Raw genomic sequence first — 8792 nt, forward strand, 5'->3', positions numbered from 1 at the left:
TGATTAAACTACTTTTACTCATGCACTATGTTCAGGTTTTAGCTCAGGCTATACTTCCAGAAACACTTTAGGGTCCATCACCTTTTGAATTCTGAATCAGGGGCACTGCTCTGGGCTCACACAGCCCCCTGTGTTTCTTTCCACTATAAAATGTATTGTAGTATATAATATTGCTATTACTCTTGCTCTTCTCCCCAGAGACTATTAACTTCTTCTAAGTTATGCCTCATTATTTTTGGATCAAAAGTACCTACCACAGTACTTGACAAATAGTAAGAAGTCTATTATTGACCGATGAGTAGGTGTAAATGAATGAATCAATGAATATGATGCCTTATCTTTGGATTTTTTTTTATTCTTATGTTAATCCCCATACATTACATCATTAGTTTTAGATGAAGTGTTCCATGATTCATTGTTTGTGCATAACACCCAGTGCTCCACGCAGAATGTGTTATCTTTGGATTTTTAAATTCTCTTGCTGGTTTCCCAATTATAAAGCAGTGGTCAAGGGCTCAAGGGACCAGTGCAGCAAAGAGCTCATGCTTCTCAAGCAGTGAATGTTATTAGAATGGTACTACATTTGAACTTGTTTGAATTGCCCTTTGCCCAGAGGTTAATAGCCACATTATCAAGGGGATATTTTTCTATTTAATTTTTTAGTCTTATTGTATAAATATTCTACTATTTTTCTTAATAACTGGCTCCTCTGCAGCACCCATTCAATCTTTATTGACAAATGTGAGTCATTCAGTAAGAGCAACACCATTGATTCTATACCACTTTTAAAGGATTTTCATATATATTGTCTTATTTAACCGTAGGATCACTCAAGTAGGGAAAGTTGATATGATTTCACCTTACATTTGACATAAGTCCAGTTTTAAATTTTTCCTATTCTCCATAGAGATGGGAATCCTCATGGAGATTTATCAGAAAAAATAAAACCAAGGTTGAGTGAAAATCCCTGTAGACTTCTGAGAACTACCTATAATGTGAATCTTTTATTTACAGTGATCCTTAGAAATTAATTTATTTGTTGTGACACTTTTGCAGCCAGTTTAGTAAAAAATAGAAGGTAATTCAGCTGAGACATTCCAGACTGCATAGAAATCCACCCTTCCCCAAATTCACCTGCTATACAAACATTCAATGACTACCCAAAGACTCAGGCATTACCTGGATCACAATGATACCTCCAAATCATATTCAATCTTAGATGGGACGTATGTATCACCAAAAAGGCCGAATTAGTAAATCATTATGTTGTTTATTTTTGTTCTTCTGATTGTTATGATTTAAAAAGAAAAGTTGCATGGGGTGCCTGGGTGGCTCAGTTGGTTAAGCGTCTGCCTTCGGCTCAGGTCATGATCCCGGGGTCCTAGAATCAAGCCCCACATCAGGCTCCCTTCTCAGCAGGGATTCTGCTTCTCCCTCTCTTTCTGCCCCACCCCCTGCTCATGCACTCTCTCTCTCTGTGTCAAATAAATAAATAAAATCTTTTTTTAATTTAAAATCACTTTAATAACATATAGTGTTTTATTTTCAGAGGTAGATTTTAGTGATTCACCAGTTGCATATAACACCCAGTGCTCATTTCATCAAGTGCCCTCCTTAATGCCCATCATCCAGTTACCCCATCCCCCCACCCACCTCCCCTCCAGCAACCCTCAATTTGTTTCCCATAGTTGAGTCTCATGGTTTGTCGCCCTCTCTGATTACATCTTATTTTATTTTTCCTTCCCTTCCCCTATGTTTATCTGTTTTGTTTCTTAAATTCCACATATAAGTGAAATCATATATTTGTCTTTCTCTGACGGACTTATTTCGTTTAGCATAATACCCTCTAGTTCCATCCACATCATTGCAAATAGCAAGCTCTCATTCTTTTTGATGGCTGAGTAATATTCCATTATTTATATACATAAAATGTGTGTATATACACACACACACCACATCTTCTTATCTTCTTTATCCATTCATCTGCCAATGGGCATCTGGGTTCTTTCTGTATTTTGGCAACTGTGGACATTGCTGCTATAAACGCTGGGGTGCATATGCCCCTTTGAATCACTATGTTTATGTCCTTTGGATAAATACCTAGTAGTGCAATTGCTGGGTCATAGGGTAGCTCTATTTTTAACTTTTTGAGGAATCTCCATAAATAAATAAAATCTTTAAAAAATAGAAAGTAAAGTCACAGAAATGAAAGGCAAAGATTAAAATGCCCAGAGAAATCACTGGTTCTCGTTTCCAGCATTCATTCATTCATTCATTCATTCACTCATGAAACATTTTTTATGTGTCTACTGTGTTCCAGGCCTGTGAGATAAGTGGGGCAGTCCCTGCCCAAGGAGGTTAATGTCTAGTCAAAGAAAAAGGTAGGTAAGCAGAATTATAAAGACCACTGAGAATGGGTACTGTTTGTTTGACCAGAGACAAACCATAAGCAAAACCAAATTCTGACTTACCAACAATCAATCAGAAGGGTGCTCTTCAACTTAACAGCAACAACAAAAACGAAAACAAAAACCCCACCATTCTGTGGGAGTCAGGAGGATTTGGTTAAATAGAAACATCCCTAACACATTTAACATATTTGATTTATCAAAATTTGGTCCTAATATTTTGGGAGAAAGTTTTCATTGTACATAGAAAAACGCCTCTAGATACCCTCAGAAAACATCCAGTGACGTAGTTCTACTCTCTCAGGTTAAAATATTCTATCATCCTAGGAAAGAGAGTTATCATTGTCCAAACAAAATCTCTCACTCTTAAATGTTAGTTCATTGCCTTTGGTTGGATTTCTCTTGGACTTTAAAGACCAATCCTTTTCCTCATGAAAATCCTTCTTCCTGTAGAATATGCTAGAAGCAAAAGGAGACTAATAGCTTTGTAGTTCTTTTTCCTGTACATACTGGAACTCAAAATATTTCAATTTGAAGTTTAGTTCATATAAATTTGTTTTCAAAGTCTAAATGTGCAATATTTTCTTTGTAAAAATCTTTCTATTCATTATGGCTTCCAGTGTTTTTGTTATTGCTCAGAAAAATATTCTAAGAGAATCTTTTCATAAAAGTCCTAGAGTGCTTTCTTAACACCTTGTAGGTCTTGCAGAAAGAAACATACAAAGTCACTGAGGGCTCACAGGTTTTATTACAATGAAACTCTTTAAGTCCAGAGAAAGTAAGCTGATATTTCTCCCAATGAATCAAGTCCTTGCTACTCTGAATTCCTTTGCAGTCACTTATCTTTCACCATATTACAGTCATTAAAAATCACAAACTTTAATAACCTACCAAGGCACTAATTTTATAAATAGAGAAACAGAAGTCTGGCGAGGTTGAATGATTTGCTCAAATGACAGAATAAGGAAAATAACACAAATCTTCAGTTCCAAATTGGATGTTCTTTCTAATACGTTGAATTTGCACTTTGTAAAATACTGGTTGAATCATTTATCAAAACTAATTTCAATTTTCACTTCATGAACAAAGTAACCATTCCAGTAGTTGGAAACAACAATATAATTCCAAAGATTTCCAATTATTTTTCTCCCATTCTCTTCTGAATTCTCTCCAAACAGCGTTTCACTCCCATCACTACACTTCACTATGGTTGTTGAGTCACCAATGACTCCCATATTGCTAAATTGACTAGCCAATTCTCTAGCCTCCTCTTAATTAACCAATTAGTGCTTCTTCTTGAAAATACTTTCCTCTCTTGGCTTTTAGGATAATGTGCTCTTCTTTTCCCTCCCTGACTTCAATTTCTTAGGCTACTTTGCTGGTTCATCCTCATCTCTCTGACTGCTAACAATTGCTGTCCCAGGGCTGGGTCCTCAGACCTTTACTATTCTTCAAGTAATCAGTCCCTCAGTGGCTCATCTAGACTCACAGCCCTTAATATCATCTATATGTATACCTTTGGATCCCAAATTTATATCTCTGACCCAGACCTCTTCTCTTGAACCTTAATTTCATATATCCAACTGCCTTCTTAATATCTCCACTTGGGTACCAAAACATCTCAAACTTAACCATATCCAAAAATTAAAGCCTCATCCTCCCAAACATCTTCTCAAACCTGCTTCTTGCTCATTCTTCTCCATCTCAGTAAATGGCTATGCTATGCTTCCATTTAATCAAGACAAATCCTTAGCATCAGCCTTGTCTTCTTTTTCCTCACACATCATTAAATCTTTATGGTTTAATCTTCAAAATATATACAGAATCCAGCTCTCTCCCCAAACTTCCACAGCTACCAAATTCACCCACGATATACCATCCTCTTGTGCCTGAATGATACAATAGTCTTCTATCTTCCCTGTTTCTGCCCTTGCTCTCCTTTAGAGTATTTTCAAACAGTAGAATGATTTACGTGTATGCATAAGTCACATCATGTCACTACTCTGTTCAAAACTCTAAAATGGCTCTGCATCTCACTTAGAGAAAAGCCAAAGTCACAGTGGCTTATGAGCCCTTTCATGGTGTGCCCCACCATGTTTCTCACCTCACCTCCTAACTTCTCCCTATCCCCCACTGTGCTCTGGATACACTGGTCTTTTCGTGGTTCCTTGAACATGTCAGGATGCTCTTGCCATGTTCAGAACACTTCATTTATTGTTCCTCTGCCTGCAAAAGTCTTTCCTCAGATATCCTCATTGCTTCCTCCCTCGTCTCCTTCAAGTCTTTGTTCAAATGTGACCTCTTCATTTGGGAGTTTCTCTGACCACCACATTTTAAATATCAACACACTCAACTCACTTCAAACTCCTCATGCTTTTTTTCTGCTTTTTATTTTCTCCAGACCAATTACCACCAACAAACATATCATATATATTTTAATTATTTTCCTCATTGCCGGTGGCCTCTGCCAGTAGAATATAAGCTCTATGAGAGCAGAAGCATTTGTCTGTTTTATTCAGACAACTGTATGCCCAGTGTCTGAAGCGATGAGACTGAGACATAATAGGTGAGTGAGTGAATGAATGAATGAATGAATGAAGACAGATAAAAGATACCCTGGGGAAAAACGAGAGACATAATGAAAGAGAATTTTTCTTTACATGAAGAGACTCATTTATCCACACTGCCACATTCTCTTTCCTCTGTCTCTAGTACCTGTCTTACAAAGAGAATTGGAAGACTGATGATAAAAGGAGCTGTTATTAGAGGAAAACCATCAGCCCTCCTCAAAGTTGTGTGCTAAGAAAGAAACAAATTGTGAGTGTCGTAAAAAGCACAGCAAAAATTAAAATGTAAGAATCAACAAGTTCAATAATAAACTAGTGGTGATGAGATGTGAAGGAATCAGAACCCTCACACACTGCTGGTGGGAATGGAACATGGTATAAATGCTTTGGAAAACAGTCTGGCAGTTCCTCAAACAATTCAACATACAGTTACTATGATCCAGGAATTCCACTCCTAGGTACGTACCCAAGAGAAATGAAAACATACGTTCTTCTGTATTGTGAGCACTCAATGTCAATGTGGGGATGGGGAGGTTTCCTCACATCACAACAAGCTATTCTCAGACACCACCAGATTCCACAGGGTAACGGTTCAGTTCTGCAAGACTGCCCACCCCACCCCCAGGCCAGCTGCAAGTCCAGATTGTTAACTGTACCTCCAACCAACTGGCTATAAATCAGAGGCTCCCACGACCCCCTTCTTAATTTGATGAATTTGCTAGAGTGGCTCAAAAAACTCAGGGAACCCACTGACTCTCTAGATTATCAGTTTTTTATAAAAGGATATAACTCAGAAACAACCAGATGGAAAAGATGCATGAGGAAAGGTATGCGGAAAGGGGTGTGAAGCTTCCATGTCTTCTTTGAGAGTGCCATTCTCCCCAAATCTCATGTGAATGGCCCCAAAGCAATACAAACCCTGTCCTATTGGGTTTTTATGGAGGCTTCATTACATAGTCATGACTGATTAAATCCCTGGCCACTGGCAAGTGATTCAACCTCCACCCCTCACTCCTCCCCAGAAGTCTGGGGTGGGACTGAAAATTCCAACCCTCTAATCACATGGTTGAATCTCCTGGCAACCAGCCTCTATCCTTAGGTGGGATCCAAAAAGTTACTCCATTAACATAACAAAAGGCAATTTTATGGCTCTCATCACTTAGGATATTACAAGGGTTTTAGGAGCTCTATGCAAGAAATGGGAATGAAGACCAAATATATATTTATTAATAAATTACAACATCACATATATCCACACAGAAACTAGTACATAAATGTTGATAGAAGCACTATTCATAATAGCCAAAACCCTAAGTAGCCATTATGGATTAATAGATAAGCAAAATGTGGTATACCCACACAATAGAATATCATTTAGCCATTAAAAGGAATAAAATCCTGACACATGCTATAACATGAATGAATCTTGAAAACATTATGTTTAAGTGAAAGAAGCCAGTCAAAAAAGACCACATATTATATGACTGCATTCAGATGCAAGGCCGGAACAGGAAAATCTACAGACAGAAAGTAAATTAGTGCTTGCTTAGCACTGGGAGGGTGATGATAGGGAGCTAAGGGACTGATAAGTAAAAGGCACAGGGTTTCTCTTTGAGGTGATGAGGATGTTCCAGACCGTGGTGATGGTTGCATGTACCTGTGAATAAACTAAAAACCACTGAATTACACATTTTAAATGAATGATTATATAATAAGGGAATTATATCTCAGTGAAGCTGTTAAAAATTAATACACTAAATGTTATTATGGAAGTGAAAAACCCATCTTAACCACAGTCAGCATCAAAAGGTTGGCTTGACTTTTCATGATCCTCGTCCTCTCTGGTACTTCCTCCTACCATGGGTGTGTTCTGGGTCCTCCTGACACCGGCTTCTTTACATGCACATTTTCTGAATGACTTTTATCACTTCCTTGTTAAACTGTTTCACTTCTGCCTCACGTATGCCTGTGTTTTCTATGTATTTTAATTTTTACCCGTACCCACACACACACACCTTGAGCCAAACCGTAATGCAGAAGCCCAAAGCAATCGTGTACAAAGGCCTAAAGATTTTTGTCAAATGCCTTAGAGTATATCTCGGATCTTACCCAGCTTTGAAAAGCTGTAAGTAGTCAAGGTTATAATTATTGTATTAAAGTCCACCCATTATTTCTCTCCTCAGTTGTAGCACCCAACGCTAAGGATATGTGTTAGGAGCTATGAAAAACAACCACAAGTAAAACAGCCAGCCATAAAATGTCATAGTCAGAAGTGAACTCAGAGCTGCTCATATCCAATTCTCTCATTTTATAGTCAAGGAAACAAGTAAATTGACTTTTCTATTTTTTTTTTTTTAAGATTTTATTTATTTATTTGACAGAGAGAGATAGCGAGAGCAGGAACACAAGCAGGGGGAGTGGGAGAGGGAGAAGCAGGCTTCCCGCCGAGCAGGGAGCCCGATGTGGGACTCGGTCCCAGGACCCTGGGATCATGACCTGAGCCGAAGGCAGACGCTTAACGACTGAGCCACCCAGGTGCCCTAAATTGACTTTTCTAACGTCACTTAGTAAAACAGCCAATCCCCATTCAAGGCTCTTTCTGCCATTCCAGGCTGATCACCAATCAAAAGAACAAGAGAATCAAAAACTCTTAAATGATTACACACACCATACACACACAAACACGCAAATGTCACACAAAGATAATATCATAATCCAGTAAAGTGAATTAGCAAACTAAATTAAAGGTTATTAGTGTGTTTTAATTTTTATCTCCCTCTTTATCTTCAAAAATAGTTTAAATAGTCTTAGACAACATAAACACTTGGCCACTTCTCTGTACTTTGAATCACAATAAAGCTAATTTTGCGGAATTATACATGCAATTAATTTTATGGAACCAATTTAATCATTTTCTCATATTATTTCTAAAAGCTATAGCATGCCAAGTACCACAGGAAAGTCAACTACAGCATACTTTCCCATTTGGTAACAACTGGAAAGCGGCACACCACAATACAATTTATTCCAATAATTTTTCATATCACATCAAAATATCATGGTGATCCAGTTTCCACTTATGACTGGAGGTGATTTTTGTGTTGTTTGTACCAACATCATTTTGTAAGAGCCTTTTGGAGTAAACTGTGATGTTAATTAGAGAAAACAATTTTTACTTTATTTTTTAGCCAACTTCAGCTATAGCCCCATAGAAAAAACATATTTAAGCTATTCCAAAACAGCGAAAGTCTTGAACTGCATCACAACTGGCATCTTGACATTTAATAAATCAAAACATAACACATGAGGTGTCTTACTAAGACAGTAAGAACAGTAAAGGACCATTTAATTCTTTATTCAAATATGCAGACCATTTCGTGCTTAATCAATGTAGAAATACCTACCCTACTCTTCTATATGTCCCAGAAAAGTATGTTAGGTTCTTATTTTCATCATTTGAAGAACAACAACAACAAAAAAAAATCCCAGAAAGTTCCATTTCCCTCTAAATTTCTCCCCATGCTTTTTTTTTTTTTTTTAGAAAGCTGGAACCTGCCACATTTAAGACCTAGCAATAATGTGAACTCATATGTTTGTCAAAATGCACAAGGAAAGAATTTGAGATTCTCAATATCAAGCTCCCATTGTGAAGAGGTTGTGTCAAGCAAGGTCTTCTAAGTGAAGAGAGAGACTTTCAAAGCAGGAAAAATGTGGGAGAACAGTGGGGGAGGACTTTTAAGAAACCACTGCTGTATTTCTTCAACCGGGCAGGGACTTGTGCTAATGAAACTCAGGTGGCTGTCAGACAGCGAGCCCC

The 8792-nt window shown here is 37.7% G+C and overlaps 1 protein-coding gene across 1 annotated transcript in view; it reads right to left on the reverse strand.

Annotated features, from left to right (window-relative positions):
• The window catches only part of HMCN1 (hemicentin 1), a 420986-nt gene that overhangs the window by 410842 nt on the left and 1352 nt on the right, over positions 1-8792 (reverse strand). The gene's annotated exons all lie outside the window — the stretch shown is intronic.

This window comes from Leptonychotes weddellii, chromosome 6 (genome assembly GCF_054177405.1).
Source record: "Leptonychotes weddellii isolate Sample4059 chromosome 6, ASM5417740v2, whole genome shotgun sequence".
Taxonomy (NCBI): Eukaryota; Metazoa; Chordata; class Mammalia; order Carnivora; family Phocidae; genus Leptonychotes; species Leptonychotes weddellii.